The sequence below is a fragment of the Aedes albopictus genome, chromosome 1, assembly GCF_035046485.1.
Source record: "Aedes albopictus strain Foshan chromosome 1, AalbF5, whole genome shotgun sequence".
In the NCBI taxonomy this organism is placed as follows: domain Eukaryota; kingdom Metazoa; phylum Arthropoda; class Insecta; order Diptera; family Culicidae; genus Aedes; species Aedes albopictus.
In genome coordinates, this window is record NC_085136.1 from 148970367 (window position 1) to 148984499 (window position 14133).

The 14133-nt window shown below is 38.9% G+C and overlaps 1 protein-coding gene across 1 annotated transcript in view; it reads right to left on the reverse strand.

Moving 5' to 3' along the window:
- LOC109425180 (neutral ceramidase) overlaps positions 1 to 13897 on the reverse strand; it is a 76367-nt gene extending 62470 nt beyond the window's left edge. Inside the window, exon 1 of the mRNA XM_062845573.1 lies at positions 13476 to 13897. The gene's annotated coding sequence lies outside the window, so the exon portion shown is untranslated. The remainder of the gene's footprint in view (positions 1 to 13475) is intronic.
- Positions 13898 to 14133: the final 236 nt, after the last annotated feature.

The window sequence follows — 14133 nt, forward strand, 5'->3', positions numbered from 1 at the left end:
AGTACAACAGAACCAAAATTATTCTTGGCATTCGATCAAGATGGGTAAAAGAGTATCCGTTGTCGTCATAGAAGAGACAAACTTTTAAAGCTAAGGTAAGCTTTGCATAATAATCACTATTCTGCCGTTCTACGCCTAAATGCCTAATGATACATACGGTGTCCTATCAATATGGGACAGTGTTGCGTGAAACAGAATATAGCCGCAATCAAAATTCTATCCATGGGAGCTAACAACGCTGCCAAATTTGACTAGCGGCCCTCTTTTGATTAATTGTCGTAATACGGTTTATGACGCAAGCTATTTCATTTAGCATTTTTATCCAGAGAATATTGATTCAAAGAGTATTGCATAATTTGCATACGAAAATCATACTACGACAGTTTGTTACGCGTGTTTGGTGTAATGTGAATCGTTGAAGAATTGGATCTAGCTCGCTTACATTGAACATTGGGTCCAGAGTACCATATTAAAAAAAATGTGCCTTACGTTTTGGATAAATGGCTTCTTCCGGAGGTTAACGTTATAACGTTTCGATGTTCACGTACCCAATAGGAATTAATGTTCGACAGACAAATTGCTAAATAATTTGTGATATTAAATCCATGTGCTTTGGTAGGACTAGAACTCACGACAATGTTTTAGCCAGATGCCCTTAGCTTTTCTAGACTACGGAGTTACTAGACTGCCCATAACCGCATAACAGTAACATTCGACAAAAGTAGGTACTGGAGAAAATAGAACCCAAAGATGTAACTTTCAATTAGCATCGAAATGGACCAAAATTTTATAAATTTGCCATGAATTCGTAATCAATCGTTTAGCAATTACATTTTCTACAGCAGTGCTAGACGAATTGTCAGAAAATAAATCGGACCTGAGTATGAACACACTATTCCACTTGGCTCCGGTACAGCAAGCTTAAGGCATACAACACATTGCTGTTGCATAACTGTTTTACCAATATTAACTCCGGCCGGGGCCTGTAGCGCATCTGGGCTGCTTCATATGCGGATGATCATTGGTTTGATTCCTAGCCCCCAGCTTACACAATTTTACGTCTGTTGCTCTTCTCCTCAATAGTGGCCGACACTGATCCTCTTCTAATGACATTCAGAAGGTTACAAAGGCATATTAGGAAATTCATGTGTTCACAAAGTTTCCCAAGATCTCTGGAATGCCTTTTTAAACCCCCTGAAATTTCTTCCTGAGGCCCTCTAAAATACCAATCATACCCTCCGAAACGCCTCTGAAGACTTCCTGTAACTCTCTGAGAACCTCTGAAACGCCCTCTGAGTCGCCCTGAGACCCTTTGAAACCCCCGAAACGTTTCTGAAAATCCTCTGCAACACCCTGAGATTCCCTAAAACGCTTCTAAAACCCTAAAAGGCTCCCTAAAATTTATCTAGAAACCCTTTGAAACGCCTTTGAGACCCCATACGACAATCACACTTCTCAGAATCCCCATTGAGCCCTTTGGAATGCTCCACAAAACCTCCTGCAACGTTCCTGAGAGGCACTGAAACTCATCTGAAAATTCCCATAAACTGAAGGAGGACCCCTGAAACGCCAATGTTAGCTCCAGCGGTTCCTGATGCTTCCCTGAATGAATTGAAATGCCCATGGAAATCACTAAAACGCTCAAGTGCTTGAAGCGCTCTTGAACAAACATCAAAAAATCTTCAGAAACCCCTTAAAACCAACATCAACCCCCCAGAAATATTTTATTCGCTTGGAGACCCCTTTGGAACTCTGTGAAATCATCCCTGAGACCCTTTGATGTATCCCTCCCTAAGGTTGCCTAATTCACTCATACGCCATCTCCTTCCTTAGATCTTCTTGAGACCTCAATTTGCTCTAACCCTTAAATGCACCCCGGACGTTTTTGTTACAGTTACCGTTATTATTACATTTCCTTATGTACAATACTGATACTAAATGTATGCCTTCATATCATGCAGGACATAAAAATGGGCATACATTAGATGGGCCTATTAGGCCGTACACACTTAAAATAAAGTACCGTATTCAGCTGTTCTATTTTCGGTAAAAGTTCAGATTACCGAATGTTCAGCACCATATTACCGAAGTTCGTCAAAAAATTACCGAACGTTCGGTAAACTCTACTGAACCATCAGTAATGTTTACCGAACGTTCGGTAAAAACTAGCTGAACTTCGGTAAAACTGTGCTGAACTTCGGTAATCCGAACTTTTACCGAAAATAGAACAGCCGAACAAGTGACTCTAAAATAAGTGTGTAAAGTCGTAATTATTCAGCATTATTCAGCATAATTTATTGAACTGAATGTAGGGTTGAATTAAAGTTTTCATACTGAATCCTTTTGTCAAATCCTACATATATACAGGAGATAGACAAAATGATCGGGACAGGCAAAATTTTCACTTTTCAAAAAGTGTTCAACTAGTTGTAACTTTTCGAAAAGTGCATCAACTATTCTCAAATTTTTACTGTAAGTTCATCAACTAGATGTGTATCAGAGGTCCAAAATTATAAAAGATCGGGTTATTCTTCACGAAGTTATAAAGATTCTTGAAAACTGTAAAATTATCCGATAGCCAACTTTGAGCTGTTATATCTCCGGATTCAATGAACCGATTGAAATGAAATTTTGACCATTTATGACTTATATAATGAGCTATGAAAAACAATTGACTTAACTTAATATTTTTAACACGGAAAAAAATTATTACGATTACATTATTTTTCTAATGAAACACCAAATTTTCCAAAATATCAACATCGTTTCAAAATTCAAGATGTAAATTATAGTTCATTTAATTTTCCTCTAATTGACTTATATATAAATGTATTTTGAAAGAAAGTAACAACATAGCCACCAATAAATTGAAGAAGTTATAGAATGTATATTAAAAATGGACCAATTTACTAAAAAATCGTGAAAAAATTAAAATCGCTATAATTTTGTCTCTTGTTAAACATTTCATGTTAAGTCAAATGTTTTCCAGAGTTCATTATATAAGTCATGAATGGTCAAAATTTCATTTCAATCGATTCATTCAATCCGGATATATAACAGCTCAAAGTGGGCTATCGGATAATTTTACCTTTTTCAAGAATCTTTATAACTTCGTAAAGAATGGCCCGATCTCTTTCAAATTTGAACTACTGATGCACAACTAGTTGATGCACTCACAGTAAAAATTTGAGAATATTTTATGCATTTTTCGAAAAGTTACAGCAAGTTGAACATTTTTTGAAAAGTGAAAATTTTGCTTGTCCCGATCATTTTGTCTATCCCCTGTATTTTCTTCAAGTATCTTTTGGGATGCTTGTTGAACGTTATCATCCTTTACCGTACAAATTTTCACTCCTTTCCCAAATATCCATTCCTGTTTTCCTCCTTTTCAACTCCCTCTTTCTTCTCCCATCAGGTAAGTGATGAATGGCAATAAAGTGCCAGGCACAAATCTCCTATCAGTCGGAGAACGTGCCGCCTGAGCCAATGTTCTGATACGACCGCGGCCCAAGCCACGACGTCAAGATCATCATAGGAGATTAAAACGCTCAGGTAGGCCAGGAGTAGAAATTCAGACCGACGATTGCTAAGTTCAGCGCCCACCAGCAGACGAACGAAAACGGCCTACGACTCATTGATTTCGCCGCCGTCAAAAATATGGCCATTCGTTGCACCTTTTTTCAACACAGCCTCCCTTATCGTTACACCTGGAGATCACCACAGCAGACGGAATCTCAAATCGACCACGTTCTGATTGACGGACGGCACTTCTCCAACATTATCGACGTCAGGACCTATCGTGGCGCCAGCATCGACTCCGACCACCGTCTGGTGATGGTAAAACTGCGCCCAAAACTCTCCGTCATCAACAATGTACGATACCGGCGACCGCCACGGTACAACCTAGAGCGACTGAAACAACCGGCTCGCCAGACGAGGGCGAGCTCGATGAGGCTCCTCTACAGGACTGCTGGAGTACAGTGAAAGCAGCCATCAACGACGTAGCCGAGAGCACCATCGAGTACGTGGAACGGAATCGACGGAACGAATGGTTCGACGAAGAGTGCAGAACGGTTTTGGAAGAGAAGAACGCAGCGAGGGTGGTAATGCTGCAGCAAGGGACCCGACAGAACGTGGAACGTTACAAACAGAAGCGGAAAAAGCGCCGCCTGGAAGAAGCGGAGTGCGAAGAAATAGAACTGCTGTGCCGTTCCCAAGAAACACTGAAGTACTATCAGAAGCTCAACGCATCCCGCAACGGCTTCGTGCCGCGAGCCGAAATATGCAGGGATAAAGACATGGGCCTTTTGACGGACGGACGTGAGACGATCGAAAGGTGGAAGCGGCACTTCGATCGGCACCTGAATGGCGTGGAGAACGTAGGCACGGGAGACCACGGCAAAGGAGGAAACGACGACGCCAGTGCAGCGGAGGACGGAAACCAACTCCCACGCTGAGGGAAGTTATCACCAGCTCAAAACCAACAAAGCAGCTGACAACTCATCAAGATGGGCCCAGAAAAGTTGGCCACATGTCTGCATCGGCTGGTAGTCAGGATCTGGAAAACTGAACATCTACCGGAGGAGTGGAAGGAAGAAAGGTGACCATTTGGAATGTGAGAACTTCAGGGCGATCACTATTTTGAATGCTGCCTACAAAGTGCTATCCCAGATCATCTTCCGTCGTCTGTCACCAAAAACGAATGAGTACTTGGGAAGTTATCAAGCCGGCTTCATCGACGGCCGGTCGACAACGGACAAGATCTTCACCGTACGGCAAGTCCTCCAGAAATGCCGTAAATACCAGGTCCCAACACATCACCTGCTTATCGACTTCAAAGCGGCATACGACAGTATCGACCACGCAGAGCCATGGAGAATCATAGACGAAAATGGCTTTGCTGGGAAGCTGGCTAAAGCAACGATGGATGGTGTGCACAATTGCGTAAGGGTTTCGGGTGAACTATCCAGTTCATTCGAATCTCACCGGGTACTGCAAACAAAATTATGGGTAACAAAATTATGGACGTCATGCCTACTCTTCATCATAGCTCTGGAAGTTGTTATGCGACGAGCCGGGCCCAACAGCCGAGGAATGATTTTCACAAAATCCGGTCAATTTCTGTGCTTTGCGGACGAGATGGGCATTATCACTAGAACATTTAGAACTGTGACAGAACTGTACACCCACCTGAAACTGCGAAGCAGCAAAGGTCGGACTGGTGGTGAATGCCTCAAAAACAAAGTACATGCTGGTAGGCGGAATCCAACACGACCGGATCCGTCTGGGTAGTAATGTTACCGTTGACGGGGATACCTTCGAGGTGGTGGAGGAATTCCTTCACCTCGGATCCTTACTGATGGCTGACAACAACGTGAGTCGTGAAATTAGAAGGCGCATCAAGATCGGAAGTCGAGCCTAATACGGGCTCCAGAAGAAGCTGCGGTCTAAAAAGGGTCACCCATGCACCAAATGCACTATGTACAAAATGCTAATAAGGCCGGTGGTCCTCTACGGACACGAGACATGGACTATGGTCGAGGAGGACCTGCAAGCACACGGAGTTTTTAAGCGACGCGTGCTAAAGACGATCTTCAGCTGTGTGTAGGAGAACGATGTGTGGATGAACCACGAGCTCGCTGCACTTTACGGCGAACCCAGCATCCAGAAGGTGGCCAAAACTGGAAGGATACGGTGGGCAGGGCATGTTGCAAGAATGCCGAACAACAACCCTGCATAGCTGGAGTTTGCTACCGATCTGGTTGGCACAAGAAGGAGAAGGAGAAGGAGTAGCGCAGGGAGCACGATGGGCGGACCAGGTGCCCGATCAGAGGAGAATATCAAATTAATAACTACGAAATCACATAACCTGTTTTTATATCTTGTTTTGTTATTATTTAATTATCAAGGTATAGCTTTTCAATAACAAATTTTGTTGGACAATCTCATTTAGTTATAGTCGAGCTATTGATATACATTAACTCAATTACATTTCAATAACATGTTTTGTTGAAGTACCAGTTTTGTTATTGTTGTACTATTGATCAACTTATCAACAATAGCACAACAGTAACGGGTTTTGAAATGAAAGCAACAATTCGATAATATTGACCTGTTTTTTTTTTGTTCCATTTTTGTGTTCAGTTAGTGCGGAAATTTCTGAACGAATGAAAATTCCTTAAATAATATTCGAAAAAAAAAAACACTTGGAAGTTCTGGAAGAACCCTTCGATAACCTGGAGAAGTCTTCAAAAGAACCCCTGGCGCAATCTTCTTAAAAAATCCAAAAGTAATTCTTCTGAGAAATTATTAGAATTCATGGTAAAAACTTGTGAAAAACTCCTAAAGAATTCTTCGGAAAAAAAAACTCATGGGGATATTCTCAAAGAAGTTTTCTGAGAAATCTTGAGACACATAATCACGGGCAATTGTAAAGAAATCCTTGAAGATGTGACCCATGTGACCCATGTGATGTTTTCAAAATTGCTTGTCAAACAGCAGACTCAAAAAAATATCGTCTGGGATTCAACAACAAATATCAGTTTTGGAGAAGTTATTGAACTAATAATAAAGATGCATGTCTAAAGTAATATTCTATTATTATTTTTGTTGTATTCAGAGAAAACTGTTTTCATAAAATTTTAGGAAAACACTCTTTGACAAATTTTTTGCCATTCCTGGGAAACATAGTTCTATAAGACATCCGGCTAGAAACTTTTATTACTGATTATTTTGCCAACATTTTTTTTTAAAGTTCGCTATGTGATTATTGGAGTAGCTACTATTTTTAAATGGCCTGATCCTTGTTAGAAAAATCTTCAAGTTTTTTTTCTGAAATTTAATATGTATTTAATGCATGAAACAAAACTTCACCAGACATTTTTTGGTGTAATCCCTTTGCTGTTTTTGACGATCCTCATTTCCAAACAGTTTCTTATTGGTTTTCAATGGGACAAATTCGGTGAAAATAATAAGCTGATTTTTTGTATGGTGAGATGATCAAACCTCGGTTTCTGCCTTGAAATGTTGTAATAAGCGTGGCTATTATGGTTTCTTGTCTTATTTGATGCTGTTCGAGTAAAACAGCATTGAATTAGCCACGGTATCAATACCAACGATTTTTGTACCATTTGATTGCAGAAACATACAAAAATTCAGCTCGTAACTGCAAATCTACGGTGGGGACCCGATTTTGTCGATTTTGTCTACTCCCGATTTTGTCAGCTTTTTGACCCGATTTTGTCAGCCTTTAATATTGAAGTAGAAAATTAAAAGTGTTTTTCACTCAACCATTGCCAGTTTATAATCAACATTCATTCAGTTGATGTCTTTTGGCGTCGTATAAAAATACACAATGAACAAATCTCATGTAATTTTTGAAAACGGTTAATTTTTTTATGTCTTTATTTATGAGATTTTCAACCCGAGGCTGGTTCATCTCAACGATAAAAAAAACGCCTAAACCTTTTTGCAAATGTTTTAAACCAATATCGATTTAAATTGCTGATAGATTCTCGCTCTCTCCCTTCTGGAGTAACGTTCCAACTGGGACACAGCCTGCTCCTCAGCTTATTAGTAGGTCGGCTCCAGAAGTACGTTCTCCTCCATTTGGGAAATTTGTGCCAAATTTGCTCCTTAGCTTAGTATTTTGTGAGAACTTTCACAATTATTAACTGAGATTCCTCACTGCCAATGGCTATGTTGCATATGTATACCGTGTGGTAGTCATGAAGATATTTTATACAAACCCTAATTAATCCACCTAGCGGTGATGGCGCCTTTCTCGTGCCTTCGAAACCCCATTTCAATAAAACTCAAGCGAAATGTTTATGTGTATCGCACTTTCATACAATTAACAGAAATCCATTTCATCATACCAGAAATCATATCGTTTATCTGGCTTTCGATGTTTGAGCCTCAAACTCTTAAGAAAAAGACGCTATCTTGAATTTGAAGCCGCCATTTAAGATTAAAGATTGTCATCTTGGATGTTCTGGTCGCCATTTTTGGAATCCAGACATCATCCCCATACCAAATATACCAATAATGCATTGTTTCAGGCCCTAAAACTCAATTAAACAGGCGCGATATTGAATTCGGAGCCGCAATCTTAAATTTTAGATCGGCATTTTGGATATCCTGATCGCCATTTTGGACTCTGGAAGTCTTCCCCATACCAAATATAATATAATAACCAGTCATCAGGTTATCAGGAAAGCCATTATTTGTTGTATCGCATGCATGAGTTTGGTACTCTTTTATATTTGGCCACACCCGTCGAGACCCCCGGAACCGGTTCCGGACAACTACCGGTTCAGATATGGTCTGATACTGCTTTCCTGCTGACCGTTCATCAGGTTATCAAAAATGCCGCTGTTTGATGTGTCGCATGCATGGGTTTGGTACTCTTTTATATTTGGCCACTTCCGGTGGGACATCCGGAACCAGTTCCGGAACACTACTGGTTCATATATGGTCTGATTCTGTTTTCCTGCTTACCGTTCGTAAGATTGTCGAAAATGGCTCTGTTTGATGTGTCGCACGCATCGGTTTGGTACTCTTTTATATTTGGCTACATCCGGCGGAACATCCAGAACCGGTTCCGGAACACTACCGGTTCAGATATGGTCTGATACTGTTTTCCTGCTTACCGTTCATCAGGTTATCGGAAATGAAGTTGTTTGATGTGTCGCATGCATGGGTTTGGTACTCTTTTATATTTGGCCACTTCCGGTGGGACATCCGGAACCGGTTCCGGAACACTAACGGTTCAGATGTAGTCTGATACTGTTTTCCTGCTAACCGTTCATCGGATTATCGAAAAAGCCGCTGTTTGATGTGTCGCATGCATGAGTTATGTTCAATTTGATATTTGGCCACTTCCGGCGGGACACCCAGAACCGGTTCCGGAACACTACCGGTTCAGATATGGTCTGAGACTATTTTCCTGCTTACCGTTCATCAGATAATCGTAAATGCCGTGGTTTGATGGGTCGCATGCATGGGTTTGGTGCATTTTCATGTCTGGCCCCTCCTAGGGGTACCTGTTCCGGAGCACCTAAATGGCCATAACTCCGGAACGGCTGGACCGATCCGAACCATTTTCAATAGGAAACAATGGGACCAGATGCCGCGTCGAATGAGCCATCAATCGTTAAAATTGGTTGATATTTACTATCTAAAAGTGAGGTGACCTTTTTTGTACACATACACACACACATACATACACACACACACACACATACACACACAGGGTGTCCCAAAATAGAAAAAGTGTTAAAAAGTTAACTTGCTCACCCTTAGAATGATAGATTACGGTCCTAGCAACAATAGTTCCATACATGAAAACTCAATCAAAAAATATTTAGAGGTTGCACGCATCGGTTTTATGAAAAATGGACGATTTTTGGTATTTTTATCAAAAAAATGCTTATATGAGTTGAAAAATAAAACAAATAAAAGTCATCAATCAAAGTATATCATAGTTCTGGGTCCCGCAAACAAAGTTTGGAGGGAGTTTAGGTCGAAAAAGCTGATTTTATATATTTGGCAAAGGTTAAAATATCAAGAAATCACGATTTTTTTCACCAAGTTTTTCAAAAATGCTCAATTTATAAGGATTTTGAAATTTTTCCTGTAATTCGCAATTCCCTTATTTTATAGCAAATTTTGTGTAGATTTTTTCGGCTGAAGACAGTTTTGAGCTATCTCCTTCATGAGTTGAGATATCGGCATAATAATGATAACACAATCAATGAAAAAATCGAATTTTCTTATGTTATTTGTTTTTGTTCATTAGTTTCTATGGCTACCATGCAAAAAAAGCAAATAACAAGTGTTTGGCATGTTATGTTATGCAAGTACACATTTTTGAAGATTTCCAGAAAAAAAATAGGTTACTTTGATAGTTTTACATTGATTGTGCTTACAATAGAGTTAATAAACTATAGAGGACGAATGTCGCTGCTGTTCCCTTTGTTCTCGTTCGCAAACATCCCGGGTATCTATCTGTCAAACTGCATACTTTTTCGCTTTGATACTTATATCCCTCCCTATCTTCGCCAGCAAGAGATGTTGCGGCGGCGACGCCAGCGACATTCTCCCTCTATAGTTTATTACCTCTATTGTGCTTACTGATTCAAAGAAAGACTCAAAAAGTGACTCGTTGCGAAATTTTAATAATATAAGTGATCGCAAGTCACACAATCAAATTCCATGTGTGAAGTTCTATGATGTATCTTGAGTGATGTGTAGTTCGCTCAACAATGTTTACCTTTTTAAATAGGTGTTGCTACTCTTGTTAAGCTAACATATAGGTTCTTTCTAGTTATACCAGAACTTCTGCTCTAACATTAAAACAACTAAAATTAGCTAATAAAAACTGTAAGAAAGAAAAATATAGTTTTATAGTTTTTTATTTTTTCGCGAATTTTAACTAAAGCAGATTCTTTACATAATATTGAGATCTATTATATAATTTGATTTTAAAAACAAACTATTAGCGCACATATTTGCAGCTAGGGTTGGATTTTAGAAAGCATTAGGATGTTTAGGTTCCACTATTATTAAAAAATATATAACTTACACACGCAATCCTGAAGTGCCTGTTCGGTACTTTTTTGACGAAAATAGAACAGCAGAACTTTTTCGGTAGCTTCGGTAATCGATTTTACTGAGGCTCAGTACATCAACTGTCAAAAACGGGTGCAAAAGGTAAACAATCCGTTATAGCTGTATTCAGCTGTTCTATTTTCGTCAAAAATTTACCGAACACGGTATTCAAAATTAAGTGTGTAGTGACTGGTCTAATATGTTACAAGAGGTGTTAAGCTAAGAAATGTCAATGCTAAAATCTTTCTGCTGCGCAGCTTACTCGTTAAAACAAATTCAAAATTAAGTGTGTAGTGACTGGTCTAATATGTTACAAGAGGTGTTAAGCTAAGAAATGTCAATGCTAAAATCTTTCTGCTGCGCAGCTTACTCGTTAAAACATAATTTACAACCAAATTTACAAGTTTTGAATCGGTGGCTTACTATTGTTATCTGATCAACAGATGAAATCTAAGAAAAAAAATTCTTCTCGTATTCACAAATCGGGTGTGAAAAGTTATGTTCAGCATATATAGATATAAAACGATGATTAACTCTCAAAACCTTTACATATTGTGGCTGTCATGCAGTATGAATCAGTAATGATCAAAGCAACCCAATAATTCCTGACATTCTTAAAAAATGTACACTTGCATGTACTATTATGTCAAACATTTGTCGTGTGTTGTTTTAATTGCATGGTAGCCATGGAAACTAGTGAACAAAATCGATTAACGTAAGAAAACACGATTTTGTCATTGATTGTGTTATCATTATCATACCGATATCTCAGCTCATGAAAGAGATAGCTCAAAACTGTCTTCAGCCGAAATCATCTACATAAAATTTGCTATAAAATAAGGGAATCGCGAATCACACGAAAAATTTCAAAATCCTTATAAATTGAGCATTTTTGAAAAATTTGGTGAAAAAAATCGCGATTTCTTGAGATTTTAACCTTTGCCAAATATATAAAATCAGTTTTGTCGACCTAAACTCCCTCCAAACTTTGTTTGCGGGACCTTGAACTATGATTTACTTTGATTGATGACTTTTATTTCTTTTATTTTTCAACTCATATAAGCATTTTTTTGGTAAAAATACCAAAAATCGTCCATTTTTCATAAAATCGATGAGTGCAACCTCTAAATATTTTTTGATTGAGTTTTCATGTATGGAACTATTGTTGCTAGGACCCTAATCTATCATTCTAAGGGTGAGCAAGTTAACTTTTTAACACTTTTTCTATTTTGGGACACCCTAACACACACACACAGACATCATCTCAACTCGTCGAGCTGAGTAGATTGGTATATGAAACTTGCCCCTCCGGGGGCTCTATCAAAATTTCATTTTTGGAGTGAACATATAGCCTTTCGGTACACCTTGGTGTACGAGAAAGGCAACAAGGTAGTTAAGGAAGTTTCCATTATGAAACGTTTCTGGACCATCCGGGTATCGAACCCACGTTTCATAATGTTTTGTTTTTTAATGTAACAATCACTTTTCAAGGAAATTAACCCAAGTTTAGCTTTGGTACAATACTTGGGATAAAAATTCAAAATTCAATCTTATGGACTCTAGAACCATAAGACCATAGGCTAGTAGAATGAAAAACTTTTCAAATATTTTTCTTGCGTGCCGGAGCAAACCAATTTCAGAAAACGGAAGTGTACTGCTAGGGTTATAAAAACACTGTATGTTTTATTTAATCAGTATTTAAAATATGAATCACAGATGTGAAGAAAAATAAAATTTTCTTAATTTGTTTTTTGTATGAGAACTTATTGGCCACGGTGTAGATTACCTGCTTAGATTGCTTCAGGAATTGCTCTAGTAATTCTTCCAGGGATTTATCCATTAGAAACTCTTAAGGAATTCGAGGTGGGGTTCCTCCAGAAATTCTTTCTGCGATTCCTCCAAAAGTTTCTGCTTCGTTTCTTGTAGGTATTTTTTGCAAGAGTTTCTCCGAGAATGCCGCCGAAAATTCTTCCAGGAATTCTTACGGGGATTCTATAACGATCCATTCAGATGTTTCTCTTTAACATTTTTTCAGGAATTCCTCAAGTGATTCCTCCATAAGCTTTTTTTGGAATTCTTCAGGAACTCTTGCTCGGGTTCCTCCAAAAATTCATGCTGGTATTCCTGCATAACTTTATCAAAAAAAATCTACATGAACTCCTATAGCGCTGTATCCAGGGGTTTCTGTAAGAATTTCTCCAATAATTCCTCCCAGGTTTTTTACGTGGATTTATCCAGGAACTTTTCTAGGGATGCTTTAAATCAAACAAATTGTACAGCGGAACAGGGAGCCTAACTTTTCCTAACAAAAACATTTATTTTATCACGCATATTTCAAAGATAATTAACAAAATAAGTTAAAACACTCTACTTTTGAGCTTGTTCGCTAATTAGGAAGTTAAATCAATTAAAAAAATTAAATTAAATTAAAAATTAAATTAAAATTCGACATTTGGTACGCCGTAAGATACGTAGAGTATCTAGTCGTGTACAAAAAAAAATCAAGACATTTGGTTTGAAATTGACAAAATTGTACGGAGACGTTCCCAATATACCCTCCACTGCCCACGTAATACTGACGCAGAAACTGTATTCTATGATTTGAAATTGGTTCTCTGTAACGCAAGATGCGTGAATTTTTGTATAACAATTTAAATTTAAAATTATTTTTTCTGTGTTATACAGTGTTAAACACAATTTTCAGCTTACTCAAAAACAGTCCTATTTATATTTTTTTCCTTTTCCAAATTGTTAGTATGCATAAACATTTATGGTCGGTGATAGAAGTTCAAGATAAACGTTCTACATTGTAAACTAGTGTTAGTCCCATATAAGTTCTCAACAATTATCCACCTATCACCTACCTTATACTAGTTTTAGAAAGCCACTTTCTGTCGTAATATTCCAGAACAGCGACTGTCCTTCCTGAATATTATTTTGCTTCCTGTCAAACGTTGTCCAATTCTATCAAACACAAAATTTCCAATCACTTCCAATCCGCTAACTTCCTGCTTAAAAACAGGTTTATCCTGCTAACAATTGTAAACGATAACACACACGATACACACAATCACTAACCGCGCAAATCAACAAAATCGTCGTCCGGTTCGAGTGACGCCTCTAGAATCGCTGTTCCGCGTGTTTACCGACCGAGTTCACAAACAAAACTGAATCGAATCAATCTTGCCTCTGAATGAGCAAAAACTGTCTCTACTCTTACCCCCATGCCCATAGCGAACAACGAACATCATGCGACGCAAGAGTCTAGACCGTGACGGTGGAAGTTGTGACTGCGAGTTGGGGTGCGAAGCGAAGGCATCAGGCAAAGCAGACAAACAGGAAAACGGTACCATCAGCAAATCGTCAGCAGTTGGTTTATTAGCCTCACCACGGTTCTAGATGTTCGGAAGATACCTACCACCATTCGTCTTCTCTTGTCCATTTCACTGAGCGTGTATTGGGCTGGTGGTGTTGGGAAGCTTACCGTCGCGAGTCGTCACGGAGAGTGTGGTATGGACGCCC